Source organism: Moschus berezovskii, chromosome 2, assembly GCF_049115385.1.
Source record: "Moschus berezovskii isolate FMDL1 chromosome 2, NW_MosBer_1.0, whole genome shotgun sequence".
NCBI lineage: Eukaryota > Metazoa > Chordata > Mammalia > Artiodactyla > Moschidae > Moschus > Moschus berezovskii.
Genome location: NC_142461.1, coordinates 37,454,795 through 37,480,342, shown reverse-complemented (window position 1 = coordinate 37,480,342; position 25,548 = coordinate 37,454,795).

Genomic DNA, 25,548 nt, shown 5'->3' with positions numbered 1-25,548 from the left:
ATTTTTTTTAACTTATATACCTGAACTTTTTATGTTAATTAGCTGTGTTAACAACTGTATTAGTGGTTTCACTTATATATTGCTATCTAGCCTAGTTATAAAATCATCAACTACTGTTTCATATAATTGATGCTTGTGTTCCAAAATTTTATTTTGTGAAAAAATATAAATGAAAAATGAAAGCATTCATTATTTCTGAGTATTATATTTGTTCAGTGTTAAAAGAAGAGTAGAAGGAAAGGACAATAATCTTGATCATTAATAGAGTAGACTAACCTTCCTTTTTAATATTCTGCTGGTATATAATCTCATTTTGCTTTTTTGCATTTCTTTTCCATGGGGATGGTTTTGGTCCCTGTCTCCTATACAATGTCACAAACCTCTGTCCAGAGTTCATCAGGCACTCTATCTATCTGATCTAGTCCCTTAAATCTATTTCTCACTTCCACTGTATAATCATAAGGGATTTGATTTAAGTCATAACTGAACGGTCTAGTGGTTTTCCCTACTTTCTTCAATTTCAGTCTGAATTTGGCAATAAGGAGTTCATGATCTGAGCCACAGTCAGCTCCTGGTCTTGTTTTTGCTAACTGTATACAGCTTCTCCATCTTTGGCTGCAAAGAATAGAATCAATCTGATTTCGGTGTTACCCATCTGGTGATGTCCATATGTAGAGTCTTCTCTTGTGTTGTTGGAAGAGGGTGTTTGCTATGACCAGGGCGTTCTCTTAGCAAAACTCTATTAGCCTTTGCCCTGCTTCATTCCGTGCTCCAAGGCCAAATTTGCCTGTTACCCCAGGTGTTTCTTGACTTCCTACTTTTGCATTCCAGTCCCCTATAATGAAAAGGACATCTTTTTTGGGTGTTAGTTCTAAAAGGTCTTGTAGGTCTTCATAGAACCGTTCAACTTCGGCTTCTTCAGCGTTACTGGTTGGGGCATAGGCCTGGATTACTGTAATATTGAATGGTTTGCCTTGGAAACGAACAGAAATCATTCTGTCGTTTTTAAGACTGCATTCAAGTAGTGCATTTCAGATTCTTTTGTTGACCATGATGCCTACTCCATTTCTTCTAAGGGATTCCTGCCCACAGTAGTAGATATAATGGTCATCTGAGTTAAATTCACCCATTCCAGTCCATTTTAATTCACTGATTCCTAGAATGTCGACATTCACTCTTGCCATCTCCTGTTTGACCACTTCCAATTCGCCTTGATTCATGGACCTAACATTCCAGGTTCCTATGCAATATTGCTCTTTACAGCACCGGACCTTCCTTCTATCACCGGTCACATCCACAACTGGGTATTGGTTTTGCTTTTGCTCCATCCCTTCATTCCTTCTAGAGTTATTTCTCCACTGATCTCCAGTAGCATACTGGGCACCTACTGACCTGGGGAATTCCTCATTCAGTATCCTATCATTTTGCCCTTTGATACTGTTCATGGGGTTCTCAAGGCAAGTATACTGAAGTGGTTTGCCATTCCCTTCTCCAGTGGACCACATTCAGCTGTGGTCCATGTGATCAGATCGACTAGTTTCCTGTGATTGTAATTTCAGTGTGTTTGCCCTCTGATGCCCCCCTCGCAATACCTACTGTATTATTTGGGTTTCTCTTACCTGGAGCTTGGGATATCTCTTCACAGCTGCTCCAAGAAAGCGCAGGCGCTGCACCTTACCTTGGATGAGGGGTATCTCCTCAAGGCTGCCCCTCCTGACCTTGAACGTGGAGTAGCTCCTCTCCGCCCTCCTGCGCCCGCGCAGCCACCACCTATTGGACATGGGGTAGCTCCTCTCGGCCGCCGGCCCTGGCCTCAGGCGTGGGGTAGCTCCTCATGGCCGCGCCTCTTTGCATGGTTGGTTGCAGCGGGGTTGGCACCTCTCGCTTCTGCGCTGCCGGGGCCGGGGCCTCTCGCAATGCAAAAAAGCAAAATGGCTGTATGAGGAGGCCTTACAAATAGCTGTGAAAAGAAGAGAAGTGAATAGCAAAGGAGAAAAGGAAAGATATAAGCATCTGAATGCAGAGTTCCAAAGAATTGCAAGGAGAGATAAGAAAGCCTTCCTCAGTGATCAATGCAAAGACATAGATGAAAACAACAGAATAGGAAAAACAAGAGATCTCTTCAAGAAAACTAGAGATTCCAAGGGAACATTTCATGCAAAGATGGGCTCGATAAAGGACAGAAATGGTACGGACCTAACAGAAGCAGAAGATATTAAGAAGAGGTGGCAAGAATACACAGAAGAACTGTACAAAAAAGATCTTCTCGACGAAGATAATCATGATGGTGTGATCACTGACCTAGAGTCAGACATCTTGGAATGTGAAGTCAAGTGGGCCTTAATATCACTACGAACAAAGCTAGTGGAGGTGATGGAATTCCAGTTGAGCCATTTCAAATCCTGAAAGATGATGCTGTGAAAGTGCTGCACTCAATATGCCAGCACATTTGGAAAACTCAGCAGTGGCCACAGGACTGGAAAAGGTCCGTCTTCATTCCAATCCCAAAGAAAGGCAATGCCAAAGAATGCTCAAACTCCTGCACAGTTTCACTTATCTCACATGCAAGTAAAGTCATGCTCAAAATTCTCCAAGTCAGGCTTCAGCAATATGTGAACCGTGAGCTCCCAGATGTTCAAGCAGGTTTTAGAAAAGGCAGAGGCACCACAGATCAAATCTCCAACATCCTCTGGATCTTGGAGAAAGCAAGAGAGTTCCAGAAAAACATCTATTTCTGCTTCATTGACTATGCCAAAGCCTTTGACAGTGTGGATCACAATAAACTGTGGAACATTCTGAAAGAGATGGGAATACCAGACCACCTGACCTGCCTCTTGAGAAACCTGTATGTAGGTCAGGAAGCAACAGTCAGAACTGGACACGGAAAAACAGACTGGTTCCAAATAGGAAAAGGAGTACGTCAAGGTTGTATATTGTCACCTTGCTTATTTAACTTCTATGCAGAGTACATCATGAGGAACGCTGGGCTGGAAGAAGCACAAGCTGGAATCAAGATTGCTGGGAGAAATATCAATAATCTCAGATATGCAGATGACACCACCCTTATGGCAGAAAGTGAAGAGGAACTCAAAAGCCTCTTGATGAAAGTGAAAGAGGAGAGTGAAAAGGTTGGCTTGAGGCTCAACATTCAGAAAACAAAGATCATGGCATCTGGTCCCATCACTTCATGGGAAATAGATGGAAAAACAGTGGAAACAGTGTCAGACTTTATTCTTTTGGGCTCCAAAATCACTGTGGATGCTGATTGCAGCCATGAAATTAAAAGACGCTTACTCCTTGGAAGGAAAGTTATGACCAACCTTGATAGTATATTAAAAAGCAGAGACATTACTTTGCCAACAAAGGTCCGTCTAGTCAAGGCTATGGTTTTTTCCGTGGTCATGTATGGATGTGAGAGTTGGACTGTGAAGAAAGTTGATTGCCGAAGAATCGATGCTTTTGAACTGTGGTGTTGGAGAAGACTCTTGAGAGTCCCTTGGACTGCAAGGATATCCAACCAGTCTATTCTAGGGGAGATCGATCCTGGGTGTTCATTGGAAGGACTGATGCTAAATCTGAAACTGCAATACTTTGGCCACCCCATGCGACGAGTTGACTCCCTGGAAAAGACTCTGATGCTGGGAAAGGTTGGGGTAGGGAAGAGAAGGGGACGACCGAGAATGAGATGTTTGGATGGCATCACCGACTCTGTGGACATGAGTTTGAGTGAACTCTGGGAGTTGGTGATGGACAGGGAGGCCTGGCGTGCTGTGATTCATGGGGTCGCGGAGAGTCGGACACGACTGAGCGACTGAACTGAAGTGAACTGAACTGATATAATCTCATATTTCCCTGAATTTTCTGATAGCTCTCTGAGGTGTCTGGTCTATGATCTCAATCAGCCTACACCTTAAGTTCAATGCGCAATGAAATTCTCTTGATGGCCCTCTTTTTGTCAATTTGCATTCTTTCTAGGCAGTCTTCTTGACTTGCACACAGGTTTCTTAGGAAGCAGATAATGTGTCTGGTATTCTCATCTTCTTAAGAATATTCCATAGCTTGTTGTGATCCACACAAAGGCTTTAGTGTAGTCAATGAAGAACAGATAGATGTTTTTCTGGAATTCCCTTGCTTTTTCTGTCAGGGGAGTGTGTAATTTCCTCAGTTCTCTCTTGCTGTAGCAATAATTTAAGTTAACAGACCGACCAGTGTTACAACTCAATTTTATAGGAAAAACAAAGTATAGTACACCCTCAAGGAGTGTGGGTGAGCCGACCCAAAAGACAATGTGAGGAGAGAGCCTCTATTCTTCTAGTCTTCCTCCTTTTATACATTTGTTTTCTCCCCTGGAGGCTGCCCTATGTAAATTGGGCTGTTCGTTTTACCTGAGGTCCTCACTCCAGTCCTCGGGCCTTCCTTTGTTCTATTTTTGCAGGCTTTCCCCATATTTGTCTTTTAGTCACCACCATTTTGGACTCCTTTTTCCTATTCCAACTATCTAGCGTTTCTATGATCCAACGGACGTTGGCAATTTGATCTCTGGTTCCTCTGCCTATTCTAAATCCAGCTTGTGCATTTGGAAGTTCTCATTTTATGTACTGCTGAAGCCTAGCTTGAAGGAATTTAAGCATTACTTTGCTAGTGTGTGAAATGAGCACAGCTGTGTGGTAGTTTGGACATTTTCTGCCTTGCTCTTCTTTGGGATTGGAAGTAAAACTGACCTTCCAGTCTTGTGGTCACTGCTGAGTTTTCCAAATTTGCTGACAGGTCAAGTGAAGCACTTAGACAGCATTATCTTTCAGGATTTACAATAGTTCAGCTGGAATTCCATCATCTTCACTAGCTTTATTCGTAGTAATGCTTCCTAAGGCCCACTTGACTTCACACTCCGGTATATCTGACTCTAGGTGAGTGATCACACTATCGTGGTTAGCTGGGTTATTAAGAGCTTTTTTAGTATAGTACTTCTGTGTATTCTTGCCAACTCATATTAATATCTTAGGCTTCTGTTTAGATCCATACCATTTCTGTCCTTTATTGTGCCCATCTTTCCATGAAATGTTCTCTTGGTATCTCTAATTTTCTTGAAGAGACCTCTAGTGTTTCCCATTCAATTTTTTCCCTCTGTTTCTTTGTATTGTTCACTTAAGAAGGCTTTTTATCTCTCCTTGCTGTTCTTTGGGACTCTGCATTTAGGTGTATATATCTTTCCTTTTCTCCTTTGCCTTTCACTTCTCTTTTCTCCACTATTTGTAAAGCCCTTTCAGTCAACCTCTGCCATTTTGCCTTGTTGCATTTCTTTGGGATGGTTTTGATCACCATCTGCTGTACAGTGTTACAAATCTCAGTCTATAGTTCTTCAGGCACTCTGTCTACCAGATATAATCCCTTAAATCTATTTGTCACTTCCACTGTATAATCATAAGAGATTTGATTTAGGTCATACCTGAAGGACCTAGTGGTTTTCCCTACTTTCTTCATTTCAAGCCTGAATTTTGCAATGAGTCACAGTGAGATCCAGGTGTTGCTTTTGCTGATTATACAGAGCTTCTACATCTTCAGCTGCAAAGAATATAATCATGTAAAGAAGAGCTATGATAAATCTAGACAGCATATTAAAAAACAAATACATCACTTTGCCAACAAAGGTCCATACAGTCAAAGGTATGGTTTTTCTATTAGTCATTGTGAATGTGAGAGCTGGACCATAAAGAAAGCTGAGGACTAAAGAATTGATTCTTTTGAACTGTGGTGCTAGAGAAGACTGTTGGGAGTCCCTTGGACAGTAAGGGGATCAAACCATTCAATCCTAAAGGAAATCCACCCTGAATATTCATTGGAAGGATTAATCTTGAAGCTGATGCTCCAATACTTTGGCCACCTGATGCAAAGAGACAACTCATTGGAAAAGACTTTGATCCTGGGAAAGACCGAGGGCACAAGGAGAAGGGATGACAGAGGATGAAATGATTGGATGGCATCACCAACTCAATGGACATGAGTTTGAGTAAACTCCAGAAGATAGTGAAGGATAAGGAAGACTTGTGTGCTGCAGTCCATGGGGTTACAAATTGTCAGACATGACTGTGCGACTGAACAACAGCAACCAGGCAGTCTCATCTACTCCTCTTACCTCAACTAATAACACCGAGGTCTATATCACAACCCATTCTTTTGAGTTTTGATCTAATCATTTAAATTGTTTATTAGCTACTTTCAACAGGTTCTATCAGAGGTACACTATACTTATGCACTAACAGCTCTAATATCTTAGTACCAAATTCTGTGTTTTTTTCTCTTTCATACTAATGGAATCAATACACAACTAGCAAATCATACAACATTGTTTCTTCTTTTCCTTATCTACTCCTTCCCCCAGGATCCAATAAGTCATCAAGTACTGTTTATTCAACCCAGGAAGTATTTTCTGAATTCTTACTCCATTCTACATTTCAACCACTAAATTGATTTTTCTCCTCATTATTTCTGACTATATTATTTCGAGAACATTCTAAATCAATCTATTCTTTTCATTCTTATTAAATCCCTGGAGAATAGGAAAAATTCTAAGTTCTTAGCATGTTCAAATTACCTCACCATACATTTCCAGACTCATTCTCTGTGAATTTTCCCACTTATCCTATGCTAGTCACATTAGAAAATGTAACTTTGACAAAGAATTCCTTCTCCACAAAATATTTCCCAAACGCTTCATGGACAGAATTGATTGTTTTCCTCCATGTTGCCACTGTCTTTTGGACAAGATTTAGTTAAATACTTGTCTGAAATAGGGGTTCAAAGGCTCTAATTTTCCTTTTAAGCATAACTTTAATTTCATAACACAAATTGTCATGCATTGATTGCATTTTCATTATCTTCTAATAAATTATTTTCCACCTTCTATTTTCCTTTATTTTTGATACATGAATTATGTAGAATTTTGAAAATATATTGCTTAGCTGATAAATATTTGAGCTTTTTAATGTTCTTTTTTAGAATTTATTTCTAGCTTAATTCCTGCAGGGTTAGATAATTGCTCTGAATAATTTCAGTCATCAAAAATTTGTTCAGATATGTTTTGTGGACAATTCTGGTAAACATACCATGTATACCATGTACACTTGAAAAGAATGGGTATTTCTATGTTATTGGGTGTTGTATTTTAGACACCTCAATTGGATCAAGTTAATTATGTTGCTTATATCTTTATATCATTACTGATTGTCTGCTTGTCTCATTAGGTACAGGGAGATATGTATTAAAATTATGCACTATGTTGTATATTTGCTAATTGCCATTTATTTTCACTATATTAAATGGAACGTGCAAATTTAATTTTTAGAATATTCTCTTACCTTAAAATTAACTTGTTCTTGTATTGCTATAGTGAAAACAGGCTTATTTTGGTTTGTGTTTGCAAGGCTCATCTTTTTATTTTACATTAAGATCTTTGTTATTATAGTAAGTGGTGTCTCTTGGGAACAACAGATGTATAGCCAGGTTTTTTAAATTCAGTCTAAAAATCTTAATGTCTTAATTTCAATATTTATACTATTTACATCCATTATAATTAAGGATATATCAGTTTATGTCTACCATCTCACTATTTGCTCTCTGTCCCACTTGTTGTAGCCTTTTTCTTTTCTTTTGATCCTTCATTTGGATTAGTCAATTAGTTTCAATTATTCCAACTGTTTCCTTTATTAGTTTGTTGGATTTGCATTTTTCATGCTTTCTTTAGTTATCGTTCTAGAAATTGCAGCATATATTTTGACATATAACAATGCATCTACCATTTTTCAGATAATGCTAGACCATTAGAAGACTTTTCATTTTCTTTTCATTCTTTTCCCTTTGATATAATTTTTGTCATACATTTAATCTACTTATAACTGAATCTCAGAAAACAATGTCATTTTGTTTCTATGGTCAATATTTATTTAAATTCATCCACATATGTACTCTTTCTATTCATCTTTCTGTTCTTTTCTACATTTCTATTAATATTTTTCTATACAGATCTCTTTTCCTTCTAAAAGGATTATATTAATTTTGGTATTGTGTTTATTGTGGGTCTGCTGAGTTTAATTATCTTGTTTCTGGAAATGTCTACATTTTGCCTTTAGTTTTGAAGAATACTTTTATTGAATATAGACATCTAGATTAAAGGGAGTGTGTGTGTGTGTGTGTGTGTGTGTGTGTGTGGTTTATCCAACACTTAGAAGATATTTTATAGTCTCTGATATCTGTTGTTTTATATATACTTTTGAAATCCTGGTTGCTTCAGCAGCTCTCTAAATATTTTAGTTATTTTAGGTAAAGGCATTAATTTATATACATTACAATGTCATGAGTGTGCTAAGTCACTTCAGTCATGTCCATCTCTTTGCAATCCCATGGACTGTAGCCCACCAAGTTCCTCTGTCCATGGGATTCTCCAGTCAAGAATACTGGAGTGGGCTGACATGCCCTTCTTCACGGTGTCTTCCCAATCTAGGGAATCAAATCTGTGTCCCTTAGGTCTCCCCCATTGATAAGCAGGTTCTTTACCACTAGCGCCACCTGGGAAGCCCTACTATGTCATAGTCATGTATATATTGAGAGACCATATATTTTATATATTTTAAGTTGATAAATTGAAGTAATTGATTATAATGTTAATACGTTCCTATATTATTGAATTAAACCAAATTTGAAAATATATTTTTCTTTGGTGGATTTGGTTTAGAATTGTTTAATTTTTTTTATTATTCTCTGGAAGAGTTTGTATAAAATTGGAATTATCTTTCATTTTTTGTTAAAGTTGATTTTGGGGGGAATTTAAACTATGGATATACTTTCTTCACATGGTTATCAGTTTATGCAGCATTTATAATTCTTTTAGAGCAATAAATTATATTTTTTGAGCAGTAAGTTATATTTCTAGGAAATTATGTGTTTTGTCTAGTTTTTATGCTTATTTGAATACTGTGAGAGTTGGACTGTGAAGAAAGCTGATCACCGAAGAATTGATGTTTTTGAACTGTGGTGCTGGAGAAGACTCTTGAGAGTCCCTTGAACTGCAAGGAGGTCCAACCAGTCCATTCTAAAGATCAATTCTGGGTGTTCATTGGAAGGACTGATGCTGAAGCTGAAACTCCAATACTTTGGCCACCTCATGTTACGAGTTGACTCACTGGAAAAGACTCTGATGCTGGGAGGGATTGGGGGTGGGAGGAGACGGGGACGACAGAGAATGAGATGGCTGGATGGCATCACCGACTCGATGGACATGAGTTTGAGTGAACTTCAGGAGTTGGTGATGGACATGGAGGCCTGGCGTGCTGTGATTCATGGAGTCTCAAAGAGTCGGACATGGCTGAGCGACTGAACTGAACTGAATTCTTTGATATTGTTTACTTTTGCTTTTATCTTTTTAAAATAAAACTTGTTAAAGTTTAGTTACATTTTTTCCAATATATCAGATAATTCTTATATACTACTTCAGACATTCTCAGCCTCAAATGTCTGTGGTGTCTTGGACCACCTTTTTGTAACTGCTTCAGTGACCAGCTCTACATAGGGGTTGACAACTTCACACAGGTTTAATCTTCCAATGCCTTGTCTCAGTACTTCCTGCATCTAGGTTACTTTTTTGCTGAGTTTTGGGAATCTATAGATCTATATTTGGGACCTATGAATACATAGATTAAAAGAGAAGATAAATAGGTTAAACTTCAACCTAAAAGCTATAGGAGTCAGTACATATGTACCTCTCTCTTTAGGAAGGACTATCATGAGATGCAGTTTATAAGACTTCTGAGAAATGATCTATGGGATCAAGCAATTCATTGCTCTGTTCTGTGGTCAGTTCAAAACACAGCCTCACTTGTGTCTCCTCTGGCTGCTTCAGTTCCATTTCCCTCACTCTTGTTCCTGGGATCACACTTCCTAATTAAAAATGTAGCAGATCTACCCATTGTCTTAGATCCTGCTTTCAACGTGTGACCAGTCTTTCCAAAGAACCTACTTCTTTGAAAATGAATAGGCTTTGTCAAGTCTCTTCAATGTACTTTTATTTTGTATACAATAGTAATACTTTGCTTTTATATTTGTTATTTTCTTCTTTAAATGTTCTTGCATTTTATTCTCTTATTTTTATTCAAACCTTTAAAACTGAATAATTGCTATTAACAGCTTGAGACTTTCTTATTTTCTAACCTAAGTATTTATCGCTATAAATTTTTCTATTACCACTTGCTCATATTCCACAAGTTTTGGTTTGCTGTATTTCATTGTTAAATTTGAAATATTTTCTGACTTCTACTTTGAATACTTGTTCTTGCTACTAAGAAGTATATTTTGACATTATTATGTATATGAGTGAGTGTGAATGCTCAGTAGTGTTCAACTCTTTGTGATCCCATGGACTGTAGCCCACCAGGCTCTTCTGTTCATAGAACTTTCCAGGCAAGAATACTGGAGTGGGTTGCCATTTCCTTCTTAAGGGGATCTTCTCCATCCAGGGATCAAACCTGTGTCTTTTGCGTCTCCTGCATTGGCAAGTGGATTTTTTACCAATGTGCCACCTGGGAAGCCCGTATATGCTTTGTATTTAAAAGTTGTTTTACAGTTTGTTTTCAAATTTATCATATCATGTCTATTTTAATGTATCTAATTTATCTTTAAGATATTAAGATTTGCAATTTGTTGAAGTTGTTTATGACATAGTAAGTGACATTTTTCAAATATATTGCACATTTGCTTGTGAAGAGATTAATTTTCTAATTGTTGGCTGCAGGATACCACATATGTCCTCTAGATTAATTTAGTTGTATTGTTCAAATCTATACCCTTATTGGGTTTATATCTGCCTCATATATCAGTTACTGAAAGAAATATATTAAAATCTTCCGTTATGATGGTCTACTTCTATTTTTTATGTACTCATGCACATGCATATATTTGAGACTATGCTATTAGCTACATACATTTTCAAAATTATATAGCATTCTAGTGTAGCCTTTAATCTTACTCTCTAAATATTTTTTTTGCATTAAAGTGTCCTTTACTTGACATTAATGTAGCAAATTATTTATTTTAAAAGCATTGGGTTGGCATAATTTTTCTATTCTTTTATTTTCAAATTTTCTCTGCCTTATTTGCTTTTAGTTTCATAAGCATCCTAAAACTGGAATTTAAAGTAAAGAAACGGAGAAGGAAATGGCAACCCACTGCAGTATTCTTGTCTGGAAAAGTCCATGGACAGAGGAGCCTGGCGGGCTGCAGTCCGTGGAGTTACATGACTTAGCATGTGTGCATGACGGTGGAGGGAGATGGGTTGGTAGCAATAAACTGGTAGAACAAAAAAAAAAAAAAAGTAAAGAAAAACTAGTTCTGCAATATTTTCCTTTTAACATATGGATTTCTGAGCAGATTGTCAAAGTTTGACCTTTAAGCCAGATAAAACAGACTGCCTGTTTTTATAAATATGTATTATATATGTAGGAAGATATATATTGGAAGAGAGCCACATTCACTCATTTAGAGATTGTCTGTTGCTGCCACAATGACATAACTGAATAATCATAAGACACCATATGGTCAGCAAAGCCTACAATACTTACTATCTGTCCCTTGACAGAAAAAATTAGCTGGCCTAAAGATTAGTTAATTTATGTTTATACTAATTGATGATATATATTTAACTTAGTGTTAATAACCTAACTTTTTGTCCTTGAAACAATTTTCCCTGTTTTCTTTATGATAAAAATTATTTTATTTTCTCTGTTCTCATACATTATAAGTTATAAACTCTACTTCTGTTTTTATTTGTCATACTATTGGCCACACAACCATGTGGCTTTCCTTATTAGTATTAATTTATAGCCTAATCTTTCTTCAGATCAATAAAGAGATCTCAGAGTTCTGTGATTCTAATTACAGTCTTCATATCTCACATATATTTATTTCAAAGTTTTGGTGCAATCTCTATTCCCCACAGGAGATGGACAATATCAGGTTTATATTTGTCTATTTATTTGTGTCTCTAAATTTTTGCTACCCATCTTTTGTGTATCTCATAGATGTGATAGATTTATTTTCTTTTTGATGTACACACTTGATCAGCTCCTGTACTTAATGAGTTCTTTGTTATTATTTGTTGTTGTTCAGTCACTAAGTTGTGTCCGACTCTTTGCGACCCCATGAACCTCAGCATGCCAGTCTTCCTGGTCCTTCACTATCTCTCTGAGTTTGTGCAAACTCAAGTCCATTGAGTCAGTGATGACATCCAACCATCTCATCCTCTGTTCTTAGTTCTTAGTGTATTTTTAATATGTTATTTCCTTTTTATTCTTGAAGGCTTAGTTCAGTATATATTTAAAAGATAATGCTACTTTAGTTTCATGATTATCTTATGCCTTTGAAAATATTCCTCCACTATTTATGGATTTCATCAGTGCTCTTCAGAAAACTGCTACTTGATAATAATCTTTGGAAGGCATCTTTCTATTTTCTTTGAATGAATTTAAGATTATATCTTTGTCTTTTGCAATCTGCAAGTCTACTAATATATATACATGTAATTAAAAATGTTATATTTGTGTACTCATAAGTCTGGAAATTAATATCCAATATCTATTTTTTAAAGATTTCCAACATAAAATCTTCAAATATTACATATCTCCCAATCTCTTTAAACTCCTTTTTTGGAACATCAGTGGAAGTACTGATGGTGACTCTGAGTTAGGTCACTGGCAAATGGAACCTCATGTTGATTTGTGAATACAAATAAGATATTCCTTTCTGCAACCTTGACAAAACTAGACAATGAATGAGGAGTAAAAAGCTATTGTTATGCAACTGGGGCCTAGAAATGATAGCTGTTTGGATATTAAGTTATGAGAGTCTTCATATTTTTCCAAATTCTAAGACCAGGATACATTTAATTACAAGGATAAGATATCTGATTTCTAGTTCATCCCTGACAACAAATAGCTATTACTGCACAAAATGTATTTTTATAAAGCAGTACTTTGTGTGTAACATTATATCAAAACATTTTATCAAAAGAGCTGGATCAAAATACTACATTCTACATAATGATCTGCTGCTGCTGCTGCAGCTGAGTCACTTCAGTCGTGTCCGACTCTGTGCGACCCCATAGATGGAAGCCCACCAGGCTCCGCCATCCCTGGGATTCTCCAGGCAAGAACACTGGAGTGGATTGCCATTTCCTTCTCCAGTGCATGAAAGTGAAAAGTGAAAGTGAAGTCGCTCAGTTGTCTCCGATCTTAGCGACCCCATGGACTGCAGTCTACCAGGCTCCTCCGTCCGTGGGATTTTCCAGGCAAGAGTACTGGAGTGGGTTGCCATTGCCTTCTCCAAAACATAAGGATCTAGCAGTGATATATTCAACTGTGACATCCATCAGAAGATGCTGACATGAACTGAGCTGTTTGCTAAGGAATATGAGCATTCTTACTATTTCCTTTTATTCAAGAAAAGGTCAAGTGCTGTTAAAGGGACAAAATACTATACAAGATGCATATCAAGTGCCAGTTTCTTGCTATTAGGGCCATATAGAATTTGATTAAGACTAAATTGTCACACTATTTTAAAGTGAGCCCAGACTTTACTAGGATAAAACCAGTCTCACATACAAAGCCATATTAAAGACCAATTAAAGGCCAATTTAAGACCATATTAAAGACAAATTTTGAAAGACATTGTACTCGTAACTCTTTGATAAGATACTTTGAATATTTGTTTGTTGACAGTTCTCTTTAGAAGTCCAACATAAGACTCCAACTTATTCAACATTGGCCGCATAGGGTAGGGAACTATATTATAAATACAGTTCTACAAAACTGACAATTAAATTCAAATATCCTCCATCTCAGGCTTCCCTGATAGCTTAGTTGTTAAAGAATACCCCTGCAATGTAGGAGACCCAGGTTCAGTTCCAGGGTCAGGAAGATCTGCTGGAGAAGGGATAGGCTACCCACTACCGTATTCTGGGGCTTCCCTGGTGGCTCAACTGGTAAAAAATCTGTCTGTAATTTGGGAGACATGGGTTCCATCCCTGGGTTGGGAAGATATGCTGGAGAAGGAAATGGCAACCGACTCGGGTATACTTGCCTGGAGGATTCCATGGACAGATGAGCCTGGCAGGCTACAGTCCATGGAGTTGCAGAGTCAAGACCCGACTGAGTGACTAACACACACACATCCTCCATCTCAGCCTCTCTGAAAATAAGCCTGAACAATAACCCCACAAACAGTCCTTTGTCTAATTATCGTATCCTCCCCCATTTGTGATAAAACTGTCTCCAGATATTGTGAAATATCCCCTAGGGGAAAACTGCCCCTGGTTGAGAACCACTGCTGTAGTTTTACCATGCTTCTCCTATCTACCTACCCATCTGAAATCTCCCTGAGAAATTAATTAATTCTCTCAGTATCCTTCTAGAGTTTCTTCATGTAAATTCCTTATTTTACATGAAAACACTTTGTTCTTATCCTTGTTTATGTAACTTAAAAGTTTGGAAAATTGTCATAAATTTAATTTTTTGATAAACGCTTGAATTGCTCTAAGATTTTATCAAAATGAGTAAATTTGTACTTACATAATTTCATACATGTGTATGTAATCACAGGACAAATTTCCAGAACAGTGGTGTTTTATGTATATATGTATATATATATATACACATGCATACATAAAGAGAGAGGGGGTGGATATTGACAAATTTCCATACAAATGTATCAGCTTACACTCTTATCAATAATTGTAGTTTCAAGGAAAAATAGTACTTTTAGGTTGTTAGAAGTCTTGGTTATAGTTTGTAATTCTTGTTCTTTGTTTTACTTTTTTTTAATTTCTAGTTAAAAAAAAAAACAAAACATGATATTGTATCATACTGCTTCTATTTTCACATTGTAGTTCCTTTTAGAAACTTCTTGCTTGAAAACCAAGGGGAGAAAAATTTCCTGAAACTTTAGTGAGGTAACTTGGAAAACAAATTTTTTTTCAGAGAGGCTGAGAAAAGTGATAAAGTCCCAAATAATATGGTTACTGGTCTCTGGAAATGCTGATAAAATATGGTTACTGGTCTCTGGAGATGCTGATAAAATACTCTTACACTCTATTTAGTGACTAAAGGTAATAATATATCCCCTGGTGGCTCAGAAGGTAAAGCATCTGCCTGCAATGCAGGAGACCAGGGTTTGATCCCTCAGTCGGAAAAATTCCCTGGAGAAGGAAATGGCAACCTACTCCAGTATTCTTTCCTGGAGAAGCCCATGGAAGAAGGAGCCTGGTAGGGTACAGTCCACAGGGTCACAAAGAGTCGGACATGACTGAGCGACTTCACTTTCTTTCTTTCAAAGGCGATAATCCAACTTTTCTTGAGTATTATTCACTATGAGGATGGTTCAAACAGGGATTTTCAGAGACCTATTAAGCATTTCACTTAAGCTTTCTTGAGCAAGTTTAGGACTGCAGAAACTTTAATGAAGGAGAAAAAAACAAGTTTAATCAAGTTTTCAATATAAATATTGCCATTGATAGCTTTCACCTTTGGAAAACGTCTGAGTCATGGCAGTATTAATCTACTTGAAGAGATGATACATATTATCTTTCATGTTTTCCTTGTGGTTTTTGTGTGCTATTTCATAAATGGGCCCAGATGACCAGTATGTTCCTACATTCTATGAGATTTCATTCATTAAAATTTCTCATATAAATGCTTTCCCTTTAATCATTTTAAGTATGAAGAAGACTAGGGGGCTTCAGTTTAGATTACTATTTCTTCCCTCTCATCATGAATTTTGTCTCCTTCCCTATTTCTATAACTTGGCCAAACTTTTAACAAAGAGGCAATATTGAAAAAACTAGCCACACACTTAATTGTGTTCAGAAAATGTAAGTTCATTAGGTGTACTTATATGATACTCATCAACATCTAGTGTGTTTCCCATTAGAATAAAAGCTATTCACCTTGTATTACAATTAAAATATGATTACTATGGAAGATCTGAAAGGTTTATAAAACTGTACTTACTGGAACTCAAAGAACTAAAGTGTTCCTTTTCATGTCTGTAAAATTGAATGCAATTCTTTATAAATGATTATTCTCTTTCAGATATCTCCTCCTAGCCAAGACAATATTAACGTCATCATATAGTCAACAATAATGGCATGTGAGAAGCTCTAAAACGATGAACACGACTGAATTCCTTTTACGCCTATAAATCTGAAACTACTTAGAAAGCTCTAAAATTTATGAGTACTTTCAGTATTATAAATTTTTATCAAGTGTGGCCTTTAAAACTAAAGTTTTTATTCGTGTGTTATGTGCATTTTTTGCACAGCTTACTTGAGTGAAACCAATTCTCCATATGAAGCCTGATAGCCAGAGAACAAACAATTCATTTGATAATCATTTGTTCTAGAAGCAATCACTTTAAACTTAGTTTAAGACCAATTTGAATTGATTAATATTCCTGATCACTGTGACTTTCATGGGAAGAGAGAAAAGATAGAGCAACCAAAGACAGTCTTTTCTTCTGTGTTCTGTGACGATTATCTCTTTTAGCAGGTCTCTCCAAATCAGTCCCCGTTGGGAAACATTATTGGAATGCTTTCCTTTTCTGGGAAAGTGGGAGCAGAATGGAGTTAACTTGCTGAATTTAGAACTTTAGTTCAGTTCAGTCACTCAGTTGTGTCCGAATCTTTGTGACCCCATGGACTGCACCACTCCAGGCTTCCCTGTCCATCACCAACTCCCGGAGCTTGCTCAAACTCATGTCCATTGAGTTGGTGATGCCATCCAACCATCTCATCCTCTGTCATCCCCTTCTACTCCCACCTTCAATCTTTCCCAGCATCAGGGTCTTTTCAAATGAGTCAGTTCTTCGCATTAGGTGGTCAAAGTATTGGAGCTTCAGCTTCAGCATCAGTCCTTCCAATGAATATTCAGGACTGATTTTCTTTAGGATGGACTGGTTGGATCTCCTTGCAGTCCAACGGACTGGCAAGAGTCTTCTCCAACACCACAGTTCAAAAGCAAATATTCTTTGGCACTCAGCTTTCTTTTTTGAATATGTTAGGGTAATCTACCTTGAGGTGATACTCTTCCTGCTGCTGCTTAGTTGCTTCAGTCATATCTGACTCTGTGAAACCCTATGGACTGTAGCTCGCCAGCTCCTCTGTCCATGGTATTCTCCAGGCAAGAGTGCTGGAGTGGTTGCCATGCCCTGCTCCAGGGGATCTTCCCAACCCAGGGATTGAACCAGGTCTCCTGCATTGCAGGCCGATTGTTTACCACTGAGTCACCAGGGATGCCCTGAGTTGATACTATCCAAATGTAATTATTGGTTAGTAATGGACTCTGGGAGTTGGTGGTGGACAGGGAGGCCTGGAGTGTTGTGATTCATGGGGTCGCAAAGAGTAGGACACAACTGAGCAACTGAACTGAACTGAACTGGACTAAATCACATAAAATTTAGTTTTAAGTTATTATAAGAATTTGGACTTATATTTTATTGAAAACTAAGTAATGACATGTTTTTGATAACATTGAAACTTGAGCTTAGTTCATGCCTGTATTAAATGTGCTAAAATATTACATTGGTTTCACCGAACTCAACAAAAGTAGGCCAAAAATAGAATTTCTGTTAAAGAAATAAAGAATTAATATGATTATGTAATTTAAGAATAATGGTTAGTTTCAACATAAGTAAATGAAGATATACAGGAGCTAAGAATTAGTTTTTGCTTTGTTTTTCTGGCTAATCTTACTATGCAATTACTTCAACTAATTAACTCATGTTGATAACCAATTTCTCAGAAAGAAAAAAAAATTTTTTTCCCAAAATGGGAAATTTATTTTAATTTTACCTATGTTAAAGTCCAAAGTGTGATATCTGTGTTTTTACGAAATCTAGAAAAACAACATAAGCTTTATTTTATGCATCAATTTTGTCTTACTGTCTTCTTCCACCCAAATGGACCTTTAGAATCAATATTCATCTCAATACTTGATTCCACCTTTCACTAAGTGATTTTTTACTGACTTTCAACTTTCTTGTTGAGATCATTCATCAGAATGTAATACTAATGATATTTAGTTTTAATAGAAGCAATTGTTTCTACTTGCTGATTATATCAAAATTTCATTTTTGAATGCCCACAGCACTAATTAACAACAGCATAAACTTAATAAAAAATCAGCTGCTAGTTTCTAGATTATTTTAAGAATAGCTAAACACATTATGCCTTTAGAAATAATCTTTTTAAGCCTGTATTTGATTCCAGAGTTAGATCAATGAATTTTAAAAGAGAATGCAGCAATGTACCTCATTTAGGGCATTTCTGATGGTTGTCATTAGATGTCATTATGAGGAGATAAATAGTAATTTTGCCACCTAAATAATATGGACCTTTTGTCTTTCACAGCAGCTTGAGCTTCAAAGATGTTAGCTGTGAAATATTACTGTGAACCTAGTGATGCAACAGGAAAATTATACCTTGATTAAATGTGTGAGATACTATTTTGTTTATTGTATTTATTGATTGAACAATAATATGTCTAAAAGTATGCAAGGGTGACTCTAACTCAAATGACCTCGCTGTCCTTATATACCACCGATTATTCTGGAAATGCTTCTCCTTCCTAGTTAGAATCGCTGAACATCTTTCTACACATCTCTAAGTAGTATGTAAAGCTGAAAGTCACAATAGATGCCTGATATTTGCTCTAAAAAAAAAATCTATTTTATCAATATACACTTCACTCTTTACCTTTGTTTCCTTATGGTTGAACTTTCTCATTCTTTGGTTCCTTTGATGTCTAATACCACCAACCTGATTGACCCACTTTCTAGTTTCTAGACTTTAAAGTCTGACTGTTTCTGGACTTCTGATCTCATACAAGCTCTATACCATAAATTCACTGTTAGCAATGTCCTTGTTTGGAATGATTCCAGGACTTTGGCACTAATCTTGTAAATAGTGCTTACTTAGTTCTGTCTGCAAACTTATCTAGAGCATCTATAACTGAAAAATTAGAATTTTGAAGAATTTTAATAAAACATGTATATCAGTTCAGTTCAGTCGCTCAATCATGTCCGACTTTTTGCAGCCCCATGGACTGCATCATGCCAGGCTTCCCTGTCCATCACCAATATAAAATCATGAAAACAACACAATGTTATAGCCTGAAATAATAATGTAATTATTATGAAAATCCACGAATGTTGCTTTGATCTCCTGTATTGCTGGTGGATTCTTTACCATCTGAGCTACCAGGGAAGCCCAAGAATATTGGAGTGGAGAGTCTATCCCTTCTCCAGGGATCTTCCTGACCCAGGAATAGAATAAGGGTCTCCTGCATTGCAGGTGGATTCTTGACCAACTGAGCTACCAGAGATGCGCCACGCTCAGTCGATAAGTTGTGTCCAGCTCTCTTGCAACCCCATGGACTACAGCCCACCAGGTTCCTCTGTCCATGGGATTTCCCAGGCAAGAATACTGGAGTGGGTTGTCATTTCCTTTTCCAGGGGATCTTCCTGATCCAGGGAGTGAACACATGTTCCCTGCATTTACACACAGATTCTTTACCACTGAGTCACCAGAGAATCCCAATCATTACACAGTATAAGTTTAATCTTTTCAACTAAATTTTAGTTTTGCTTAAAAGGTTATCAGTTATAAAGGTTTTATTTTAATATTGCAGAGATCAAATTATAGATTAAGAACTTATAACCAACATTTGCCTTGGTTATTTCCTTTACTGGAAAATACAAGTTAAGTATCTCTCTTAAGTAAAGATTATCTAATACGATGGGGCAAACTGAGAGCATGTGCAAACCTCAAAGGAGTTAAACTTCTAAATTTCCCAATTCAGGAGAACAGTAAATTTGTATAAATTTCATTGGATAATTTGGTATTCTATAATGAAAGCACAATACATTTCCAGGGCTGATATTTAAGTAGTATACTTTCTATAGCTGCTTTGCTGGCATTTGGTCTGATTGACAGTATCTCTGTCATTCAGGCTATTAATTTTTGGATATTACCTTTATGATTAAAAAATAAATCTACTCTTGGTGTATGTTCTAATTAACTTAAAAACATATAAAAGGATGTTCATTTCAGTAAATTTTTATAATATTAAAAATCAAAATTAACACTTTACAAACATCTATAAGCATAAAAAGAAGGGAAGATTTGATAGGAGCAATTATCTTGTATATATTTTAACTGGGATCTAGAACATTTGGTTACCAACAGCTACTTCCAAGAACTGCTATAGATGGAGGCTGGCCAGCTGGCCCATTGCTTCAGGTAAGACTTTACTGGTAGTGTCTCCACAAACTAATATCCAGTCTTTATGCATGCAGCCTGAGAACTCTGGTATCAGTCCTTCCAGAAGTGATTATGTTCTGAGAAACTGATTCACAGTGGCTAATCTCACAAAGAAGGGGACGGATAAACCAAAATGGCAATTTATACATTCACAATGACAGAGATATCTGGCAGGATAACCAGCACCTGTCATTTCCCTGGATTCTGCCCCCGATGGGTAAATCAACCCAGGGCAACCACATTATAGATTAGAAGGCTGATCCACGTGCCCTGGACTAAACAAAATTCATATATTTTAGGGCTATTTCAAGACATGACTCATCTTGATGAATTTCTTTTTCTGCCTGAAAGATATTTTCACTCAAATAACTGATAATAGTCCTTAAAATCTGACATCTTTTCCCCTTTCTGAACTGTAGAAATATGTGCATATTCTACTATTTGCTTCTCTTTAAAATTGAAAATAGTCCCATAGCCATATGGACAACTTCCCTCCTTTTGTTGCTACTTAGGGTTACTCTGAATATATTTTGATGTATTTGAAAATATCCAGCTTCATTATTATTTTATTTTATTTTATTTTTTTTTTGGTGTACACCTGATCTCAAGATAAACTTTTGTCAACTGGGCTATGCTTGAGAGCAATTTGTATGCTCATTTAAGATTTATTCAGCAAACTCATATTTCCTGCCATATTAGGCATTGGCAGAACAAAAGATAGCCAATCCTGGTTTTCAAAAAGTGAGCAGTTCAAGATATAAGAAAGGTAATCTCAAAAATATTTCTAATTTCCAATGATATGTGTCATAGTAACTAAAATTTAAGGTACATTAGAGTTACAAGAGAAAAAACAAAAACAAAAACTCAGAAAAGGTTTTCTAGAGGGTAAAGTATTTGAGCTGACAAGAAGGAGTAGTCATTTGTAGACTGACTATCAAAAGAAACGTACTTTAGCTAGTAGATAAAATAATATGCAAAGGAACAGATTCCTAATTTATGAGAAATCCTAGGTTTTGTGACTGAAATTTGGAAATACCCCAATCTCAGTAGTACTCCAATTCTAAACCTCTTAAGTAAACCTGTTTCTTGAAATGAGTGATGTAATCTTTCATATTTACTAAGTTTAATATCAGAGGATTACTTTTTGGGCAGGTAACATAATTCTGAGGATTCTTTTTCAGATTACAGTGGAATCACTAGAAGCAGAGCAGCCCATATCTAAATCTTACAGTCTAATTGGGGAATTTGATATAATGTGAATTCTTACTTTATTGCTCTATCAAAACAAATTCTGTATAGTTGGTAACATTGGCCTTCAGGCTACAAAAGCTATAATAACCCATATTGATTTATTTGGTGTTGAGAATGCATATTTTAAATTTTAATAAAAATGCCACATTTCTACTCTTTCAAAATTCTTCACAACTTAGGTCAGGGTATTACTAATGTTAAACTTTAGAACACTTTAATGTTTAGCCAGATGATTATATTCAAATATAAAAGATAAAAGCTGCTTAGTGCCCATCCAAGTTTGTGGACCAAGACTTTTCCATTTTCTGCTGAAAGATCAATATGAGGTATGTTTGATAAATTAGCAAACTGAAATCACAGAAAGCTTAAATTGCTCTTAGTCCTAACTGTGTCTTTCACTATATCTATACAGCATTATGTGGAGGAATTTCCAAAACTGATTCTTAGAGATACTGTTTGTTATACTTAGAAATTTTAATTTATTTATCTGTTGATAAAAGTTATCATACATATTTGTCATAAAGTACTTGAAGGTGCAAAAAAGTTTTTAAAAATTGTTATCTATAATTTTTCCACTTAGACCTAAGTATTTTGAAGATTATGTTTAATTTTCTTTCAGTCTTTCTCTATATTTTTGTGTATATTTCTGAATATGAGTGATTTTATAACTTGGATATACAACCTTTTGAAATACAAATTTTATCATAATACATTGTGACTGTATTCCCATTACCTTAAATAATCATTAGATATATACTTCATAGTATTGCATTATATGGAAAAAATTATATTTAATAAATCCTTAATACTATACCTTTAGGTTATTTTAAAAATTAACCTAAATTTTATAAAGTTTTTATTGAAAGAATGCTCTTTCATACTACCATTTTTTGTTTTATTGGCCACACTGCATGGCACGTGGGATTTTATTTCCCCAAGCAGTGATCAAATTCATGCCCCCTGCAGTCAAGTGCGAAATCCTAACCACTGAATCACCAAGGAATCCCCTAAGTTAATTTTATTTAGATTATTGTAATAATCAAAACCCTAAATGCACAACTTTTAATGAATTCTTAATTGTTTCTTTAGGAAAAAAACTTAGAAGTTGAGTCTAAGCATAGGTAATATTCTTGATGTAGTTGTTTAGTTACTAAGTCGTGCCCAACTCTTTTGTGACCCCATGAACTATATAGCTCTTCAGGTTCCTCTGTCCATGGGATTGCCAAGGCAAGAATACTGGAGTGGGTTGCCATTTCCTTCTCCAGGGGATCTTCCCAACCCAGGGATCAAACCTGTGTTTCCTGCATCTGCAATATTGGCAGACAGATTCTTTACCACTGAGTCACCTGGAAAGCCCAATATTCTTGATAGAAGTTATCAAATTACCCTTCACAAAGACTGTATTAGTTTGAGTGCATTGATCTGCCTTGTATGAATTTTAAAAAACATAAACAAACATATTCTGGCCTCATTGAAAAGCAGGTGCTAGGTTTTCTATTAAATTTTATTTCATAGCTGGTAAAAACCATAACACAGCTAGAAAACTAATTTGAATAGGTACTAGCTACATGGTTCAGTCAGTAAGCAATGATCTTGTTTCATTCTGTACATTTTAAACCTGTATGAGTTATGTTATCCTTGGAGAGCAAAGGTGAGTTTTGTTTTGTTTCTGGTTGCTATGTTTAAACTCTATATTTTCATCCAGCTAACTGAAATGGCCTAATTTTAAAAATAAATAAGTAACCTTTAGAGTTTCTGTAAGAAAATGCAGCAAAACATTTATAGTCTCTGCATTTTACGGAACAAAACACATATGCAGGTTTATTTAAGGCCTTTTTTGCTTTTCAGTACATTTTGATACGTACAGTTCTGATTAAATGAACTAAGGAATGGCAATAGACCTACAAGTTTAATCTCACATTTATCTTTGCATTATTGATAAGAACTACTTTTCCAAACATCCAAATGTTATAAAAAGCTAATGATGTTAGGTAGTTTAAGCCCTGCTTCCCTGTAATGATTTTAAGGTGTTCTTTCTGTGGAATTTGGGGGCTTTAACAGGGAAAGACATGCAGCCATCTGCTAATTATTACTGACCCTGACAATAGTGGGTCTGTTTTCTGCACACAATTAGAGATGATGTTTGTGACTAAAGGAAAGGTGTGATTTTTCTGTAACAAGTTGACCTTTAAACAGGAAAGCACAAAAACTTGTTTCGGTCCTAAAATGGATGAAAACAACGCATATAAACTAGGTTCCTTTCAAAATCAAAATCTATTTTCACTCTTAAAATTTAAGGGGAACTTGTTTTAAATTTCCTCACATAATTTGCAAATGTTTGATATGCTAGTAGGTGGTATATTATTTTGAGTTCATTTTTCTGTGCTTATTGTTTGATCTTTGAGTGTATTGTTTTCTTTTCTCTTCAATGATTTGTGTGAAAACTATTCAGTTGTTTTTCAACAATCAGAATTTAAACACCACCAAATAATAAACCCACAAACTATATTAACATTCTTCTAGATTTTTCACTGTTTTTATGATGGTTGAATATAACCTTAACACCATGAACACAATGGCTCTAAAAGAAGCAGTTATCATTCTTTGTGTGCTAAATCATTTCAGTGTGTCCAAATCTTTGTGACCCCATGGACTGTAGTCTGCCAGGCTCCTCTGTCCATGAGATTCTCCAGGCAAGAATATTGGAGTGAATTGCCATTCCCTTCTCCAGGGGATCTTCCCGACCCAGGGATTGAACCTGAGTCTCTTATGTCTCCAGCATTGGCAGGCAAATTCTTTACCACTACTGCTACCTGGGATCATAAGCAAAATAAGACTTAGTTTTCAAAATCTGCTTAAATACAAATGTAGTGAAGGATAGAAATGAAATTAGCCTCTGTTTCTATGTATTGCAAAGTCTGAAATACTTACTATAACAGATGTTATGTAAAAGCATTATAAACATTGTTTCATAAGCTAACAATACATGAAGAGCTCTTCAGGTCTCCAAATGACAATACCTGAAAATACAAAAACAGGAAAGGGTCAAGCACATTAGCTTCACAGACTTTCCCAGTGGAGCTATCGATTTGCAAAAGTCATTAGTGGACATTTGGATTTGAAACAGAGCTCCTTTGTGTTATGATCAAATGATCTTCTCTTTAGCAATAACTGGAATCACTAAGTTTTAGTTTCTTCTTCCTTGTTTGAATTTTTAACTATCGTTATAATAGTGTACTCTAATACTAGAAGCCAAAATCACTGCAGATGCTGATTGCAGCCATGAAATTAAAAGACGCTTACTCCTTGGAAGGAAAGTTATGACCAACCTAGATAGCATATTAAAAAGCAGAGACATTACTTTGCTGACCAAGGCCCGTCTAGTCAAGGCTATGGTTTTTCCAGTGGTCATGTATGGATGTGAAAGTTGGACTGTGAATAAAGCTGATCGCCGAAGAATCGATGCTTTTGAACTGTGGTGTTGGAGAAGACTCTTGAGAGTCCCTTGGACTGCAGGGAGATCCAACCAGTTCATTCTAAAGGAGTTCAGTCCTGGGTGTTCATTGGAAGGACTGATGTTGAAGCTGAAGCTCCAATACTTTGGCCACCTCATGCGAAGAGTTGACTCACTGCTAAAGACTCTGATGCTGGGAGGGATTGGGGGCAGGAGGAGAAGGGGATGACAGACTGAGATGGCTGGATGGCATCACCAACTCGATGGAGATGAGTTTGAGTGATCTCCGGGAGTTGGTGATGGACCGGGAAGCCTGGCGTGCTGTGACTCATGGGGTCGCAAAGAGTCAGACACGACTGAACGACTGAACTCAACTGAATACTAGAAGCAAATTATCTAACTAAAAATAGGTTGGGATTTATATCTACACAACAATGTCATTACCCATATTTTACTTTAAGAAAAATGTGTCAAATAATTTTAAGATAGT